Source organism: Aotus nancymaae, unplaced genomic scaffold (genome assembly GCF_030222135.1).
Source record: "Aotus nancymaae isolate 86718 unplaced genomic scaffold, 86718_ANA_hifiasm-v0.15.2.pri h1tg000011l, whole genome shotgun sequence".
Lineage (NCBI taxonomy): Eukaryota > Metazoa > Chordata > Mammalia > Primates > Aotidae > Aotus > Aotus nancymaae.
Genome location: NW_026988422.1, coordinates 16042279 through 16062004, shown reverse-complemented (window position 1 = coordinate 16062004; position 19726 = coordinate 16042279). Strand labels below are relative to the sequence as shown.

The window sequence follows — 19726 nt, the reverse complement described above, 5'->3', positions numbered from 1 at the left end:
GTGATTATTTTTTCTTTTAATTATTGATCATAAATTTATTCAGATTTTCTATTCCTAATTACATAGTTTTAAGTTACACTTTTCTAAAAACTGTTTCATTTGGGCTTGTAAATTGATTGTCATTTAGTTGTTTAGTATATTTCCTATGCTATTTTAAATCTTTCCTGTATATTTTAAGATACATTTTCTTCATTCCTAAAGTTTCTATTTAATGCCTCTATATTCTTTCTTAAATATTTAGTGATTAATATTTTTTGATCAGCATAAGTTTTACTATGGGTTGAATACTGAAAAAATAGTATGGTTTAGCCTAATATATTACACCTCTTATTAAAAAACAAATTTTGGCCCAGGCGCGGTGCCTCACTCCTGTAATCTCAGCACTTTGGGAGGCCGAGGCCGGTGGATCACGAGGTCAAGAAATCGAGACCATCCTGGTCAACATGGTGAAACCCTGTCTCTACTAAAAATACAAAAAATTAACTGGGCATAGTGGCGTGTGCCTGTAATCCCAGCTACTCAGGAGGCTGAGGCAGGAGAATTGCCTGAACCCAGGAGGCGGAGGTTGCGGTGAGCCGAGATCATGCCATTGCACTCCAGCCTGTGTAACAAGAGCGAAACTCCGTCTCAAAAAAAAAAAAAACAAAAAAAAACAAAAAAAAAACCCACAAATTTTGTTTTTGTTGATTCTATTATACATTTGTTTCATGTCACTAATTTTTGTTCTAATCATTATTGTTTCCTTCTCTTTCACATGGATTTATTCTGCTATTATTTTTTAACTTGCTAAGTTACATCCTTAACTAATTAATTTTACATATTTTAAAAATCTAATATATGCATTTAAAGCCATAAATTTTCCACTAAGAACCACTTTAGCTGCATCCCACAGGTTTTTATATGTAGTGCCTTTATTGTATTCATTTTAAATAATTAATATTTCTATTATGATTTCTTCTTTGACTCATGGAATATTTATAAATGTGGGCTTTCTTTTTTTAGTTTCTAAATATGTAGGGCTTTAAAATCTATCTTTTTTGTCTTAATTTCTTATTTTATTCCATTGTGGTCAGATACCTTATTTTGTAATACCAATTCTTTGGTATTTGTTAACACCTCTTTTTAGATCAATAATGGTGGAATTTTATAAATATTACACATTAGTTGAAAAGAATGTACAATCTTTGTAGGGGGAAGTTTTTACATATCAGTTAATTTAAAATGATGTAGTTTAAATCTTCCATATCTTTACTAATTTCATTCTTTTGCGTTGATGTATCTTCTGCCTCATAACTCATTCCTTTACTTTGTTCAGAGTTCTACTCTAATATCACCTTCTTAGAGAGTCTTTCTATAAATATTTTCTCTACAAATCTGTTTCTTCATTTCTTCATCTATTTTCTTGCATATCACTTTTTTTGTGGCATTTATTAGTGTTGAACATTATATTTTATATTTCTATATTCATTGTCTTTCTCATGAGAATATAAACTTGCTGATAACAGGAACTATGTTTTTTTTTCACTAAGGTATCTTCAGGGACTAAAGTAACATCTGTCTAAAATAGCATTTAATAGATAGATGTTGAATTAATGAACAAAAGAGTATCAGTTTTTGATCCTATGGTTAGCTCATTCTCAGTTGAAGAAGAGTGTTTTCTCTGTGAGTTCTGTGGGTCCTTCCAAAGTAATTTAGTATTTCCTTCTATTCTGTGACCCAAGATCTGTGCCTGTACAGGCCTACGGAAAACCTAATTGGTTTTGTGTTAATTTTTGACTTTGAGTTTTCTGTCCCAAATAGCACAAATGCTGATGCCCAAGGTACCCATGGCACAGATCTGGATTTCATTTTCCATGTGTCTTTTTTTTTTTCCCCAGAGAACCCTAAGAAGACTTCTAGCTTTATTACTATGTCTCCAAGCTAGTCTATAGATTTTTTCTCATCTAAATCTTACAGATGCGGGCAGGGACATCCATTAATAAGCATGTGTCGTGCTCGCTTCGGCAGCACATATACTAAAATTGGAACGATACAGAGAAGATTAGCATGGCCCCTGCGCAAGGATGACACGTAAATTCGTGAAGCGTTCCATAAATTTAAAAAAGAAAAAATTAATTAAAAAAAAAAATAAGCATGTGTCTCAGTTTTTGTTCCACCCTTCTCATTGGCTTCAGGCTTTGTCTGTTTCCCCACACTGTGGACAAATATCTGGATATATGTGGCTATGGTGCTCTAGGGGGCCACCAAGAGTTCAGCCCCACCTTCTACTCTACCTTTGAGTTATTTTTGTCTGACACCCAGAGATTTCTTTAATTTTCATTCTAACTCAGTTCACTTCTTAATTAGCAAAATTATACTGAATATCTCTTTATAGAAAAAGAAAGAGAGATACAACTATGTCAGCTGAATCAGCCTGTCTTTTTAATAGATTTTTTAGGGTATTTATGCTAATCTTCATGATTGCTTGTAGCCTTATAATTTTGCTATAGAAGTGCATAGTATGTAGATGATTAACGTATTTAGCACTTGATTTAGATCATGTTGCCCTATTGTTTCAGTAGCTGACATATTTACTTCTGTACTGTCACGTCAATAATCGTATGATTGGTAATATTGAATCTCCTTTAAATTAGCAGTTAGCATCATGCAGTGAGTATTTGTGTGAGAGAGAGTATGTGTCTAGTTGAGGGAGTGAAAAAGACAGAAAGTAAGAGAACTTGAAAAGTTTAGGTGGAGAGAGAGACTATTAAAAAAAAGAAGATAGTTTAGGAGAGAAAGAGAGATAAGAAGATGGGGAGTAGGTGAGATGGCATTGATAAAACAGCTTATACCTAGACAAGACTTATCTTTGGCAAGGTTGGTTTAATTCTTTTCAGTGATGCAGGTGAACTAGCAGAGGCAGATAAATTATTTCAATTCCAGTCTTCCCTCCCCTTCAATGTGTTGTACCTGACTTCTTTTACATGTAGCTAAACTGATACTTTTTGCTGATACCTGAGTGATGTTGAGGGGTTTGCACTTACACTCAACTTTCGGCATTTTATTATTTGTGCTGTACTCATGTCTACAGGGAAAAATTGGTCCCTCTGAGCACAGAGCAAGTGACTGTCAGCTTGATTGCGTTTGAAAGCTCCTATTCTGTCATGTGATATTATCAGGAACCAAGGATTAGCAAACCTATGTTATTTTGGAAGTGCTTTTCTTCAGCATGCTGAACACATAGCAAGAGCATAAGTAATAAAGCTATTGAAATCTCACAAGTGAAATGTGAGCACCTTATCCTCTTTTGAAAATACTGCAATGTTTTGTGATTTCTGTTTCATATCAGGAAAGAGAAAGAATCTTTCCAATTATTTCTTTAATGAATCAGTTACTTTGTGGAGCTTTTGAAAATGTTATTTTTCAGATAGATTGAACAGTCTTACCCCTATTGTGTAAGTTAGTAGTAAGCTTTCTGCATTCATTGTACCTGGGAAGGTCAAGCATTTTATGACCTCAAAAAGCATGATTCTTGTTTTATACAGACAATTACCTAAAAGTTCCCATTATTTAAAATGGATATTTCAACCATCTCAAGGTTTACTTTTACTAGGATTCTCAAGTGGTTTTTATTTATTGAATACTGAATCAAACGGAAGCAGATATTATCAAGTTATCAAAAATCTTTATGTATTTTCTCATTTTATTTTAAAAATCATGGTTGTATGACATGCTGATGTAATTTGATGGTAAACTTTGCATTTAGATTTTATAGTTTTAGCATTTTTGTCAAACCCTAGTTGAAGCTACAAAAATATTTTGACAATATAGATTTTAGAGATTTATGTAGCCAGAGTAGCTAAAGCGGAATTGGATGTCAGAAGCAGAGTACAATTGATTGGTTATCATGATTAGAAGGGCTGATATCTTAATGAAAGCTGATTGGCAGCAGAGTTTATTACAGAAACTGTAAGATGGAGAGTAGAAAATGATAATGTTACTAATTAATATGTAATGTATCTTGTGACAGTGTGAGTCAATGTATTATCATTTAGAATCTTTACTAAATTTTAGTTTAATTGTGTAGCTGTTTTGGTGTTAAAATGCAATTTTGAAAAACATATAATGCATTTAAAATACCTTTTGAAAATAGTTATCAACCAGAAACAGGTAAAGGTGTATTTATTATACTTTGGATAATGGTATATTCCAATTGGGAAATTTATAAGACCTAAAAGATTTTGAGGGAGGAAGAATTGTTATAATAGATATAGTGTAAATGTAATGTGAAATGGCCTTACAGGGTATCTGACAACATTCTTATAAAACACTGTAAGGGAAATCAGTAAACATCTTGAAGACAAAGGGATCATGAGCAATGAAAAAGATGAATTTATTAAAAACAAATCATGCCTGACAACACTAATAATGTTTAAAATAGAATTGCAGAATTAGTATGGATAAAGGGAATGTATTTTTTGAACTTCAACCAAGTGTTTGTTGTAGCTTTTCAAAAATAATTGTAAAATTATGATATAAAAAATCTGATGGCTAAAATATGCAGAGAAAGCTGATGAATCTACGTAAGGCCAAAATGTAATGCCAAGAACACCCTCAAATGGATTGCAGAATTAGGTGCCAGTGACAAGAGTGACCTGAGGGGTTCAGGTTTTGCATAATCTTCTCCAAACCCCCCATACACATATATTTCATATAAAAGCAAAATGTGTATCACAGAAAAGCAGATTCTAATACAAGTCCTCCTAATACCTTTTCTGATCAAATTTTCTTGCTAAGTCTCCCCATATATAAATTTTGGAGTCTTCACTGATGGTTTAGATCGGGGTCGCTAAATGCATCCCACTCCCTTCTGTAAACAAAGTTTTATTGGAGTATAGCCATGCTCATTTGTTTATACGTTTATTGTCTGTGGCTACTTTCAGACTATAGTGGCAGAGTTAAGTAGTTGAGACAAAAACTATATGACCAGCAAAGCCTAAAATATTTATTATTTGGCCCTTTATAGATAAAGGTCCTGGTTTAAATGAATGAATGTTTTCACCTGTATAGGCATTAGAATCATTGTCAAGTCTAGGTATAGTCAGAATATTTGTACATTGCATGAATGTGGGATGGAGTGAACATGTACAGATTCAGGGTTTGGTCTCATCTTGAATCTTCCCATGTTTTGTCATGACTGACTCATCTATTTTGTCAGTAAAGGTCCAAAATTGGGTATGTGTCATTATAACTGTTTTCATTCAGTTCCATTCAATTGTTCTTGACATCATAAAAGGACATAAGACATATCAAAAGTTTAATGCGGAAGTGTGAAGGAAACAATAGCTGAGAAGAACAATGTTGTTAGCCTTATGTATTAAGACATTTTAGGTCTAATGCAGTAGCAGTATATTTTGTTTAGAACTTTTTCAAAGTAAGTGTCATGCAATTGATCTTGAACCCATCTCTCATATGGACTTACTGTGCCCCATTAATGCTGAGGAAAAGAGTATTTCTCAGCCTAGGATTCAACTGAAGAAAAAATTACCTTACACATTGAAAGCACTTGAAAAATATTTATGGCTAGAATATTAAGTTCCTAATGATTTTTGTAAATTCATTTATTCATTATTTAGATGTATCAGTGCTTACTATGTGCCAGGCATGACACCTAGGGGCAAGTGATTTGGCAGAGAATAAGACAGATAGCCTCCCTAATGTAGGAAAATCGACAATAAATCAGTTTATAAATAAATAAAATAGTTGCAGATAGTGATAACCTGTGAAGAAAAGAAATCTGGGTAGTGGGATCAAAAATGACTTGAGTCAGATAGGGTGGATATGGGATAAAGAGTAATGAGGTGCCATTTGAGTTAAAGACTGAATGATGAGAAGCGGAGGCCATCATGAAATGATCTGTGAGAAGAGCCTTGTAGAAGAGCAAGTTCAAAAGCCCCAAACAAGTATGGCCTGATGAAGGAAGACAGAGAAGGTCAGTGTGGCTGGATTTTAGTAAAACAGTTTGTGTGTAGAGATGTGTGAGTCTGTTTGTTTTTGTGTCTGTGTGAGAGTGCTCTTGGGAACAGGACATAAAATTAGCCCCTTGTTTGTCTTCTTAGGGACTCAGTTGATTAGTATTTTCTAAACATAAATGTATGTTTCTGATCTAAAATGAGAGGATTGAATTGATTGTATCTGAATCAACTGTTGTTCAATGAAAGAAGAGGCCATTTATAGGTGTCTTGACAGGAATAAGAGTGAGAAGAGAAAATACATTGGAATAGCAAAAGTTAGGGAGAAATTGGGAATTAGTACTTGGTTATTTGGCTCTAAGACCAAGGAGAAGCTTATTTTGAATGTCACTACATGGGTCTGGGTAGTTGTTGTGCATCCTGATGGTGCAGAAACTTGTTCACAGAAAATGGTGACTGAGCAGGGACATTTAAAGAAAGCTGTTGTTGGAGGGAGGGTTTGAGAAAAGGACATAGATTTTTTTTAAAAAACATAATTGATTTTTAACAAGGAAAAGATTAGTACTGGGAATAGGCAAAGCTCAGTGACTGAAAAGAGACATCCTAAACCCCATGATCTCCATCATCAATGCCAGCCTTACAGAAGAAAAATAGGTTGTTGGTAGATGGACTGGATTATGATGTGGGAGGATGGCATGTTCAAATTAAACCAGGAAATGGAGGGAGTATATACCACATCAATACACCTTTTGGGAAAAGAAAGAAAAAAGTAAATTCAGAGAGCAAAACTGGCTTTGGATAAGAAAGCCAACTGGGAAATAATATAGCAAAGGAAATAGTTTCATTTTAAAAAGCATTATTATAATGGTTATTGAAGCAGTTGTGGAAAACCTGAAAATATACAAAGAGATGTTTTTGAAACTAGAAAATAACAAGAGGTCTATAACAAAAGCATGAAAATGTCTAAGCATTTAAAACATATAATTGAAAATTCAGTTAATTTAACAAATTGCTTAAAATTTAAACTCTGTTGCCTGCATTTTGGCTTAAATATAAAAATTCCTAGTCCATAGCTGCTAATCTATTTTATATCTCAGATAGGCAAAAGTCTATGCCTTAATTGGAAGGATGAAGCCTTTCATATCAGTCTGAAGCCAAAAATGATATACAAACCTCTTTCCTTTTTCTACTCGCTTGAATCAGGTACTGATCAGGTGGCTCGCTTGGGTACAGACTTGCGAGTTTTACTATTAGTTTTCATCAGCACTTTCAGTGTTGACCTTTGACCATGAAACATGGAGACAAGAATGGTCCTGAGAATCAATGCGGCTCAGGTTCTAAATCTGGTTTCTCAGTGCAATTATATGTCATACTTTAATTTCTCTAACTGGCATTTCTTGAGTTAAAATAAGTTTGGGTACACTTTGAATTTAACAGAAATGGGCAGAGTAGACAAGAGTACCTCATGCTGAACTTTATGGAAAATACATCTTGAAGGACATGTTGATGGCATAGGAAAAGCCTGATATATGTGTGAAAATATTTCAGCTACATGCACATTCATGACACATTGTAGGCCCAATAATTGTTTGCTGAAATGATGTATATTTATTTAAAATCTTATCTCATTGGGTGAGGCAGTACAATTTCTGCATTATTTGGAAGTGAGGATATACAATGGAACCAGATTATGAAGGATTTTGAAAACCAAGCATATAGGACTTGATACTGTAAGTGATTAGGAATTATTATAGGAAATGACTAGATGATTTCCAAAATTTTTTTTATGGTGTATAGGATGATAGAGAGACAGAGCAAAGAATGATATTTTATTCCAGGCATACTTTTATATTAACCAAGTTCTCATTCCCAGCCTAGCTTGGCTGCATTGAAATGAATTTCCCCATAAAACTCTATAGGTCTAATGCAAAAACAAAAAACAAACAAAAAAAACCTGCCTTAATTATTAAGCTTCTTCCTTATATTTTGTATCTGTATTTCCATTTGCCTTGTGTTGTACCTTCTTTTGTGTATATCTGATCTTTAACCTTATTTTAGGACTTTGAACACTGCTTTATTTTGCCCTTTTATACTTACTTGTGTCTCACTGGTACCTACCTATTTGCACTGATTTTCAGAGAGTAACTCAATAAAGATTAAATGGAATGAATTTATAACTAAAATCAGTTCTGCACAAACCATAAAAATGGGATTTATTTATTTTATTTATTCTTTTTTATTATCCTTTGCTCTTCATGAAACTACTAAATGTATTAAGATGAGTACACTAAAAGCAAACCCTGCATTTCAAATTGGTCACTGTCTTTGGTACCAATCTGTCAAAAGGATATTTCAAGAAAATATTCATACTGTAGTTTTAGCCACTTGCTGGCCCTCACTAAGTATGCATTTTACTTTGACATGTTATTTCATAGAAATGATTTATTACTAGAAAGTAAAAGTTGTATCATCTGGTATTCCTCTCATCAAACGAATTAGGAATAGCAGACAATCCTATGTTTAAGAAGTTATTATGATAATATTGCCCATTTATACTGTTGTCTTGATTGGCCTTTGGAATATATAATTGTTCTCCTATTTATCCCATGAAAACTATTTCCAGAAAGGAAATGAGAGGTCAGCTTTTATTGTACAGTTCCATATTTAGTGAGCTGGTGATATCTTATTTTTCAGTTTTCGGCATGACTCTGGGAAATTTACTATGATATATAACCATAAACTGCACAAAGGTGGAGCCAGTTTTGTCAGCATCTTATGAACAATTCACCAAATGATTTTTTTTCTGGGAAAACCAATATGAAAGTTACTTGCATGGTAGTGAAGAGGTAGACTTGTGTTAAATATATTATCACACAAGAAAAACCATCAACTCATGAAAGATTGAAGATGGAAATGGAACATGGTCTGTAGGAATGCAAACGCTGCAGCCAGATTGATGGGGGCATAAATGCTGGGTCTGCCACTCAGTAAAGGGGTGTCCTTTGGCAAATTCCTTAATCTCTCTGTGCCTTAGTTTACACATCAGTAAAGTGGAGATAATGATATTACCTACCTCCTAGAGTTTTTGTGAGGTTTAAATAAGTAAATACAAATAAAAGCCCTTTGAACAGAACCTGAATATGGAGTCTGCTTATGTGTTTGCTATCTGTTAATCTTCAGAAGTAAAGGTGAAAATTAAATAGCTTTCTCTTCAACGCTGCCTCCTCTAAGAGTTACAAAAATACAAGAAGAAAATTGTTGTCTCTTCTAAATGTGGAATGATTTTAAAGTGACACTATTTTGTTTCAAAGCTCAGATACCTTGTAATGCAATTGTCCTTAAAGGAAACATATTTAACCTGTAACCAAGACTAAATTAACCAGAATTATTGTTACACACACCTTTTAGAAGAAGGATACAAATCATAACAAAATAGCTTATTATTAAGCATGTCTTCAGAAGAAACTTCAAACATTCTCCTTTTCTCCTGGGGGTCACTGTATGAATGCAACCTCCTATGTCCAAGTATTTAGAATTCTGTTAAATTAGAAGACAAGAGTTTTTGTGTGTGTGTGTGTTTGGGGGGGGGGTCCCTGAACCCCTAGAAATTTTATACAAAATTTTGTGAGCATGTGCACTTTTCTAGAGAAAAATATCCTTGGTTTTTTATCATCTTCCCAGAGACCTTTCTGACTTCCCAGAAGTTTGAGTCATCCTCTAAGGCAACATAAATTTTTCATTTTAAATGAAAGATAAATTTATAATTTCCTATTAACTAAGGCAGAGAAATCTACTAGAACATCTTGCATTTTTAGTTAAAAAGATCTAAAACCAAAAACACCTTTCCTCCTGGTGAACCCTTAGCTAACCAGAACATTTAACTAACTGGCATTCAGGTAATCAATGGTTACTTTCATCAAGCAGCAGTCATTCTTCACTGCATTAGCTGAGTTGGTGAAAATAGTCCAGTCTCATCTGAAGAAAATGTTGATTTTTAATTTATTCATTCTTCCTTTTTTTCCTTGAAGTTTCAAAATTATTACTATTTTTTATAGTTTCATAATTGTGCATTTCTTATGGTATGCTCAGGAATAAGAGTATTCTGTAAATGGTTACTTCAAAACCATTATCTTATCAATCTAACATAATTTAGTACTGAATATTTCTGTTCATAGTGGAGTGAAATATCTGACAGAAGACTAGGGAAAGTTGGAAGAAAAATAGTTTTACTGACCTGTGAAATTTTAAAAAAAAGTCTTCTATTTTTTATCTTAATGTTTAAGTTCACATTTACTTTGGTATTTTTAAATTGCTTTTTATTAAAATAGCTTAATAGAAGATTTTTAAATAATTGTTTTATGGATCCTTAGAAATAATAATTCATTTCAAGCCCAAAAACTTTAAAGTTTTTAGTTTAAGGGGATTAAGTAAATAATTCAGAAGTGCATTCTGTTTACCTGTTAATAATTAAGCAGGTTAGATTGTGTACTTTTTATAGTCATTGAGTTTTAATTTATTTATTTGTTGGTGTGTTGGTTTTTAAGAATTTATTTAAGGCATTCTGCTGTTGGGAAATAAACAGAGTGAAGCTTCACATAATAAAAGCAAGGGATGGGTTACTTTTAAACAGACAAGTAAAGAAAAAAGTAGTTAGTTTATTATTATTATACTTTAAGTTCTGGAGTACATATACAGAATGTGCAGGTTTGTTACTTACATATACATGTGCCATGGTGGTTTGCTGTACCCATCAACCATCATCTATGTTAGGTATTTCTCCTAATGCTATCCTTTAGCCCCCACCCCCTACAGGCCTCGGTGTGTGATGTTCCCCTCCTTGTGTCATGTGTTCTCATTGTTCAATGCCCACTTATGAATGAAAACATGCAGTGTTTAGTTTTCTGTTCTTTTGTGTGTTTGCTAAGAATGATGGTTTCCAGCTTCATCCATGGCCCTGCAAAGGACATGAACTCATCCTTCTATGTTGCTGCATAGTATTCTATAGTATATGTGTGCTACATTTTCTTTATCCAGTCTATCACTGATGGGCATTTGGGTTGGTTCCAAGTCTTTGTTATTCTGAACAGTGCCGCAGTAAACATACATATATATGTGTCTTTATAGTAGAATGATTTATAATCTTTCAGGTATATGCCCAGTAATGGGATTGCTGGGTCAAATGGTATTTCTGGTTCTAGATCCTTGAGGAATAGCCACACTGTCTTCCACAATGGCTGAACTAACTTACACTCCCACCGGCAGTATAAAAGTGTTCCTATATCTTCACATTCTCTCCAGCATCTGTTGTTTTCTGACTTTTTAATGATCACCATTCTAACTGGCATGAGATGGTAACTCAATGTGGTTTTGATTTGCATTTCTCTAATGACCAGTGGTGATAAGCTTTTTTTCATATGTTTGTTGGCTGCATAAATGTCTCCTTTTGAGAAGTGTTTGTTCATATCCTTCACCCACTTTTTGATGGGGTTGTTTATTCTTGTAAATTTATTTCAGTTGTTTGTAGATTCTGGACATTAGCTCTTTGTCAGATGGATAGTTGCAAGAATTTTCTCTCATGCCTGTTCACTCTGATGATAGTTTCTTTCTTTTGCTGTGCAGAAGCTCTTTCGTTTAATTACATCCCATTTGTCAGTTTTGGCTTTTGTTGCCAATGCTTTTGGTGTTTTAGTCATGAAGTCTTTGCCCATGCCTGTGTCATGAATGGTATTGCCTAGGTTTTCTTCTAGGGTTTTTATGGTTTTAGGTCTTATGTTTAAATATTTAATCCATCTTTAGTTAATTTTTGTATAAGGTGTAAGGAAGAGATTCAGTTTCAGCTTTCTGCATATGGCCAGCTAGTTTTCCCAGTACCATTTACTGAATAGGGAATCCTTTCCCCATTGCTTGTTTTTGTTAGGTTTGTCAAAGATCGGATAGTTGTAGGTGTGTGGTGTTATTTCTGAGGCCTCTGTTCTGTTCCATTGATCTGTATCTGTTTTGGTACCAGTACTATGCTGTTTTTGCTACTGCAGCCTTGTAGTATATTTTGTAGCATATTTTGTTCTTTTTGCTTAGGATTGTCTTGGCTATGTGGGGTCATTTTTGGTTCCATATGAAATTTAAAGTAGTTTTTTCTAATTCTGTGAAGAAAGTCAGTGGTAGCTTGATGGGGATAGCATTGAATCTATAGATTACTTTGGGCAGTACAGCCATTTTCACAATATTGATTCTTCCTAACCATGAACATGGAATGTTTTTCCATGTGTTTATGTCTTCTCTTACTTCGTTGAGCAGTGATTTGTAGTTCTCCTTGAAGAGGTCCTTCACATCCCTTTTAAGTTGTGTTCCTAGTCATTTAATTCCTTTTGTAGGAATTGTGAATGGAAGTTCCCTAGTGATTTGGCTCTCTGTTTGTCTGTTATTGGTATATAGGAATGCTTGTGATTTTTGCTCATTGATTTTGTATCCTGAGACTTTGCTGAAGTTACTTTTCAGCTTAAAGAGTTTTTGGGCTGAGATGACGGGGTTTTCTAAATATACAATTGTGTTATCTGCAAATAGAGAGAATTTGACTTCCTCTTTTCCTAATTGAATACCCTTTATTTCTTTCTCTTGCCTGATTGCCCTGGCCAGAACTTCCAATACTGTGCTGAATAGGAGTGGTGAGAGAGGGAATCCTTGTCTTTGTTGGTTTTCAATGGGAGTGTTTTCAGTTTTTGTCTGTTCAGTGTGATATTGGCTGTGGGTTTGTCATAAATAGTTCTTATTATTTTGAGATATGTTCCATCAATACCTTGTTTGTTGAGTGTTTTTAGCATGAAGGACTGTTGAATTTTGGCAAAGACCTTTTCTCCATCTATTGAGATAATCATGTGGTGTTTGTCATTGGTTCTGTTTATGTGATTGATTATGTTTATTGATTTGCGTATGTTGAACCAGCCTCGCATCCCAGGGATGAAGCTGACTTGATCGTGGTGGATAAGCTTTTTGATGTACTGCTGGATTCGGTTTGCCAGTATTGTAGTGAGGATTTTTGTGTTGATGTTCATGAGGGTTATTGGCCTGAAATTTTCTTTTTCTGTTGTATCTCTGCCAGGTTTTGGTATCAGGATGATGCTGGCCTCATAAAATGACTCAGGGAGGATTCTCTCTTTTTCTGTTGTTTGAAATAGTTTCAGAAGGAATGGTACCAGCTCCTCTTTGTACCTCTGGTAGAATTCGGCTGTGAATCTGTCTGGTCCTGGACTTTTTTTGGTTGGTAGGCTGTTAATTGCTGCCTCAATTTCAGAACTTGTTATTGGTCTATTCCGGGATTTGACTTCTTCCTTGTTCAGTCTTGGCAGGGATGTATGTGTTCAGGAATTTATCCATTTCTTCTAGATTTTCTAGTTTATTTGCATAGAGGTGTTACAGTATTCTCTGATGGTTGTTTGCATTTCTGTGGGATCAGTGGTGATATCCCCTTGATCATTTTTTATTGTGTAAATTTGATTCTTCTCTCTTTTCTTCTTTGTTAGTCTGGCTAGCAGTCTATCTATTTTGTTAATTTTTTCAAAACATCAGCTCCTAGATTCATTAATTTTTTGAAGGGTTTTCTGTGTCTCTATCTCCTTCAGTTCTGCTCTGATCTTAGTTATTTCTTATCTTCTGTTAGCTTTTGAATTTATTTGCTCTTGCTTCTTTAGTTCTTTTAATTGTGATGTTAGAGTGTTGATTTTAGATCTTTCCTGCTTTCTCTTATGGGCATTTAGTGCTATAAATTTCCCTCTACACACTGCTTTAAATGTGTCCCAGAGATTCTGGTACGTTGTGTCTTTGTTCTCATTGGTTTCAAAAAATATCTTTATGTCTGTTTTAATTTTGTTATTTACCCAGTAGTCACTCAGGAGCTGGTTGTTCAGATTCCATGTAGTTGTGTGGTTTTGAGTGAGTTTTTAAATCCTGAGTTCCAATTTGATTACACTGTGGTCTGAGAGACTGTTATGATTTCCATACTTTTGCATTTGCTGAGGAATGTTTTACTTCCAATTATGTGGCCAATTTTAGAATAATTGTGATGTGGTACTGAGAAGAATGTATATTTTGTATAATCTGTTTTCTAAGCTTAATGATGTATTGTAAATTTTCACTTGTCATATTTAATGAACACTTAATATCCTATTACATATAATTTATCTATCCAATTCACTATTCTGGAATATTTTGGTTTTTAATTTGCATTTTTTTCATTGCTATTGCAGACTAATGTTATTTTTATTTTTATTTTTAAGACAGAGTCTCACTCTTTCGCCAGCCTGGAGTGCAGTGGCGCCATCTTGGCTCACTTCAAACTCTGCCTTCCAGGTTCAAGAGATTTTCCTGCCTCAGCCTCCCTAGAGCCATGACTACAGGCTCACACCACCATGTCCAGATGATTTTTGTGTTTTTAGTAGAGACAGGGTTTCAGTATTTTGGAGATTGGTCTCAATCTCTTGACCTTGTGATGTGCCTGCCTCGACCTCCCAAAGTACTGGGATTACAGGTGTGAGCCACCATGCCAGCCTCATATTATTTCATTTGTATTTTAGCTTCTTATTTAAGCTTATTACTTATAAGTATTATTTAGAATTAATGGTATTAATTAGTATTAAGAGTAATAAGTGTTACTATTTAATATATAGTTTAAAATATATTTTATAAATGTTAAAATGTATTTATAAATACATTCCATATTTTAGGAGAAAACTCACAATTCTATTGTGAATTGCCTATTCATGTATTTTGCTCATTTTAAAAAGTAGAATAATATGTTTATTTATTTATAAAGACTCTTGGCCAGGTGTGGTGGCTCATGCCTGTAATCCCAGCACTTTTGGAGGGTGAGGTGGATGGATCATGAGGTCAGGAGTTCAAGACCAGCCTGGCCAAGATGCTGAAACCCCGTCTATACTAAAAATGCAAAAATTAGCTAGGCATGGTGTCAGGCACCTATAATCACAGCTACTTGGGAGGCTGAGGCAGGGAATTGCTTGAAACCAAGAGGAGGAGGAGGTTGCTGAGCCGAGATTATGACACTGCATTCCAGCCTCAGTGACAGCAGGAGACTCCATCTCAAAAAAAAAAAAAAAAAAAAGACTCTTAACCCAGTGAACATTATACACTTTAAAAATATTTATTTGTCGATGGCATCTTAATTTGGAATTTTGTTAAAGATGTCTTTATACATATATATATATTTTTCATGACTGGGTCCGTTCTCTTGCCCAAACTGGAGTACAGTGGCAGGATCGTGGCCAACTGTACCCTTCACCTCTCCAGGCTCAGGTGATTCTCTCACCTTAACCTCCTGAGTAGCTGGGACTACAGGCGTGCACCACCATGCCCAACTAATTTTGATGTTTTTTGTGGAGACAGAGTTTACTATGTTCCCAGGCTAAAATTTTTAATTTTAAGTAGTAAAAATCATAAATCTTTATGCTTATATTACATACCACTGTATATGTACTTAAAAAGTGCTTCTCACATTGGAGTTCAGAAAATTATACATGATGTGTTTTTAAGAGTCCTTGACTGTTTTATATATTATACTGAGTTATAGTGACCTGATTTATATTTTAGTGTTGATAAGATAGAGAACAGAATTTATTTTTCCATATGTAGTCAGTCAGCTATCATAACATTGTTCATGGAAATGCTACTTGTAATATTTACCCCATACTGGAGTCCCCCCTCCTCTTCTACTGATCTGTCTCTTCCAATGCCAATATCACACTGTCACTTATATTTCACTCTTTGGAAAGAACCTACCTTTTTCTCTACTCCGTTGCTACAGGACTCAAACCTAATGCTTGATGTTTTCTCTGTTTAAATTTGTTTTTTAAGTTTGTTAATCCTCTGGTTTGTTGTTATGTTTTAAGCTAGCTTTAAAGCATCAAAACTATTAAAAATCATTTTAGTTCATTTCAGTACAACAAAGGTTTTTTTGAATGTTTGCTATATAACAAGCTTTGTGCTTGCATTAGGAATACACAAATGAGTCAGATATCTGTGTAGCAATGTCCCTGCACTGGAAAAATGTGTTAATCTGATGGAATCAGACAGCATGTAAATGGTAAAGAGAGTGGCCTCATGTTAATAACTTAATTTTCTTCTGATTCTTTCTTATTCTTTTGTTATCTATGACTTTTGGCCTTAGCTATTTTATATGTTTTCCCCTTTTATTTAAATTTAGGAAAGATGAATTATTATGTGAAATTGATTTAACAGATTAGATTGACTCAGGCATTTGAAAGATGGTGACTTTTTAATATTAATATAGTCTGTTTATTTTCTAATTAATGAATTGAAAATTGTGGTTTTCTATTTTTGTTCTCTAAATGTTTATTGTGATCTTACTAGGCACTATTTAAGACACTTTAAGGAAAATAACAATACCTTTGACAAAGTAATCTAGTGGGAAATTCACAATTTATAAAAGTACTAACAATATAATAAAATAAATAATATTGAATGCATTGTTTGATACGTGCTGACTATTATACTAGGCAAGGAAATATGTGTTATTTGATTCTAAAACAGTTCAGATGGTCCTTCAGATTTTTTTTTGACCGTCTTCTTTACTTGATTCAGATTTCTTATTATTATTACCTCATTTGAGAAGCTTCCCTGGCCAAATCTATCTAAAATATCAGGCCATATAACTCTCAGTGCTATTATCTTGTTTTATCTGACTTCATAGTACTAATTGTATGACATTATAAGTCTGCAATTTATTTGCTTATTGCCTGTTTCTCCTGTTGCTAGAATGAATATTGAATGGAAGAATAAACAATGCATTGTAGGAGTTTATAGTTGCAGAATTACAGTTTAATTTGGTATATGTGATGTAATTTCTTTAAGCCTAAATTTCTCATCTGTAATTAGACACAGACTTAGTGCCTATTGTATTGGTTAGGCTGTTCATTCATTCACTGAGTAAATATTCATTGATATCCTAGTATATGGCAGGCACTTTTCAAGAAAAATGGGGTTACGGTGAAAAAGGCAAAGTGCCTTCCCTTATGTTACTTCCATTCTAGAGGAAGAGACAGATAATAAATTAATAAAAATAACTTTTATAATATTTGATGTAATGACCAAGTTAATTTTCTCAAAGGTGTCCTTCACATTATCTCTATGATCGGAACATTTTTTGTTTTTTGTTCCTAATCATCCTATCTCTTCATCATCAATTGTTCTGGTCTCACTCCTCCTAGCAGTTACTAACTTTTAGCGCCTCTCCTAGTTTGCAGTTGCAGAGAAACTGTAATATTGCTCATGTACCCCAAATATAACAGGACTGTCAGATTCCTTTTCTGGACCCTATTTGTCTATTAGTGCAGCCAAACCTTAGGTTTGTTTTGGTTTACTGGTGTGGTTTGTTGTTTGCAAAAATATTGTGCATGCATATTAGTGATACAGTCAATTAAAATCCTCAGGTTTTTAAAATTTTGATGGACATTTTACTGTAGATACACTAGATTATAGAATCAGCATATGTTTATGTATTGCATTTTCATTATTAAAACTGCTTTTGAGACTTTGAATGGCTAAAATCTCTGTGGAGATTATTAGTAAATATGACATCTAGATCATCATTGAGATTTCATGGCAAATTTAGAGAGATCATTTTATAACAACACACAACATCAAATTCAATTTTTAATAGGTGAGTCATTTTTAGTTAAATCTTTCTATAGTCAAAGTCACCAAATTGGCTTTAAAGAAGCCTTAACATCCTCCTTGTTCCCAGTCCAGCTTCAATTCTATACTATCAAATGCATTTGGATGAAAAGAAATTTAAAAGCAACTCATCCATTTGTTTGGCATCCTTGCATTTGAATATGTGGAGGACCCTACTATTAGCCTTTCTGCTAAGACGGGAAATATTAAGCCATGTTTTAATGTCAATGCCTTAGGTACTAAGCTGTACTGAACATGTTACCCTTTGCATTTTTATTTCTTTCCACCCATTTTCTTTTGATTTTTTTTGGGTTATCTGTGTTTATGTAAATATCTCTAACCTTACCTACAATTTTGAGAATAGGGCTTGTGTTTTATCTTTCTATACTTTTAAACTCACCAGTGAGGACCAGTACATTATATATCATAGATCTTTGCTAAGTCTCTGTTAAATAAGAATAAACAAGTAAATAGGTTAAAAGCAATTTGAGATTTGCTTTTCTTGAAAGACAATATGAAAATAAAAATGCAAATACCCTTATGTGTTAGGACAACTTCTTACGATACTATAGCAAATACCGTGCTATCCCTCCTCAAAAATGTATATGGAGTGGTTTAGATTGTATATTTGGGCCACATTTTTCTGAGTACTTGTACACATATGAATGTGGTAGCTTTTAGTTTTATTTTTAAAACTATAGATATTAGTTGGCATACACAAACATCTACCTGAGTCATAAAGATATTATAGAAATGCAAATATTTTGGCAGATTTCTAATTTTAAGTATTCCTTTTCTTACAGACAAATAAAAAGAAGTGTTAAGGATTGCCCTTTGACTCTAAAGGCTGAAGGTAATGTCCGATGATATTTTCTTGAATGAGCTTTATCTTCTTGAATTGTCTTATGACATTTAGGTCTTGGATTTACTACCTGTGGTTTTTTTTTTCATTGTCCTTCAACACATTTAATATATTTTTCTATGTATACCTAAAAATAATCTGAAATTATAAATTAAAAAATATAGAAAATTTACATTCTTTCTGAATATTTCAGCCTAATTAGATGTTGCTATAACTCTTATTCCTTCTATTTGATTATGTATTATGTCCCTTTGTGCCCCGTTTTTTATTGATTTGGAACTCATGATTTTAAACTGTGTTCTTTCCTTAAATAGACATATTGGCTTAAAGCCAAAACATCAGTACCAATTTCTCCTGAGGAAAGCTTTACAACTAACTATAAGAAATAAAATTGTATTTGTTGAGGACAACAAAACTGTTCAGATGAGATTTAGTGGCTACTGATAGTCAGAAGTCCAGAATTACAGGCAAGAAGTTTACAATAGACTCGTGTGGCTGCATTGTGTATAAAGAGCTCATAGGGATTGAAGGAGGTTTCTTAGACAAGAGGGGGCTGTAATTACTTTGCTTCTTACATGCATGGTTAGATTTTCCAGCGAGACTAACATGGTAGGGTAATTTATTATAGAAGAGTAAATCACAGATTACATTGGAGGGGGATGGGGTGGTGCGATCCAACTATCAGTTTTGTGAATACATACACTTAAGCATGTGTGATAGCTTGTTTTTAATTTCTTTACACCAGTGCACACCTCAAACATTCCGTTTAGCAGTGGGATATGCAAATTGTTCCAAATGCAGCAGCAGTACTTTCACCTGAATGTCAAAACTGTCAGAGAGCTTTAAATCAAATCTTTATAACATTTTTTTTAAAAAACAGCCAGGCCCAAGATGGAGGCACCAAACTCACTGAAAAAAACTTGAGTCCTATACTTCCAAAAAGTTCCTATATGTCAACAGGGTAATATCAAAGTTCTAATTCACCTACTTTCTAATTTTAACCTTTTAAGGATTTTATTTTATTTGGCTTAATTATGATATTTTCTACAAATTAATCACAAATGCCTTGATTAATAAAACCAAATGTCAGAGAAAATGACAACTTGATGAAAAATTAATACTTGGCAATATTTTAAGGTACAGAAGTACTAAAGATGTACTCTTAAACCTCATATTTCATTAGCTCTTTCTGAAGGTAGTTAACTAGAATTCT

At 33.7% G+C, this 19726-nt stretch overlaps 1 protein-coding gene and 1 non-coding gene across 21 annotated transcripts in view; both read left to right on the top strand.

Moving 5' to 3' along the window:
• ZBTB20 (zinc finger and BTB domain containing 20) overlaps positions 1 to 19726 on the top strand; it is an 822970-nt gene that overhangs the window by 151973 nt on the left and 651271 nt on the right. For all 20 annotated transcript variants that reach the window (XR_010341998.1, XR_010341999.1, XR_010342000.1 and 17 more), the window contains one exon: positions 18455 to 18504. The gene's annotated coding sequence lies outside the window, so the exon portion shown is untranslated. The remainder of the gene's footprint in view (positions 1 to 18454; positions 18505 to 19726) is intronic.
• Positions 1992 to 2098, top strand: LOC135274333 (U6 spliceosomal RNA). Its single transcript, XR_010342179.1, has one exon. It is a non-coding gene; the product is annotated as a U6 spliceosomal RNA (small nuclear RNA).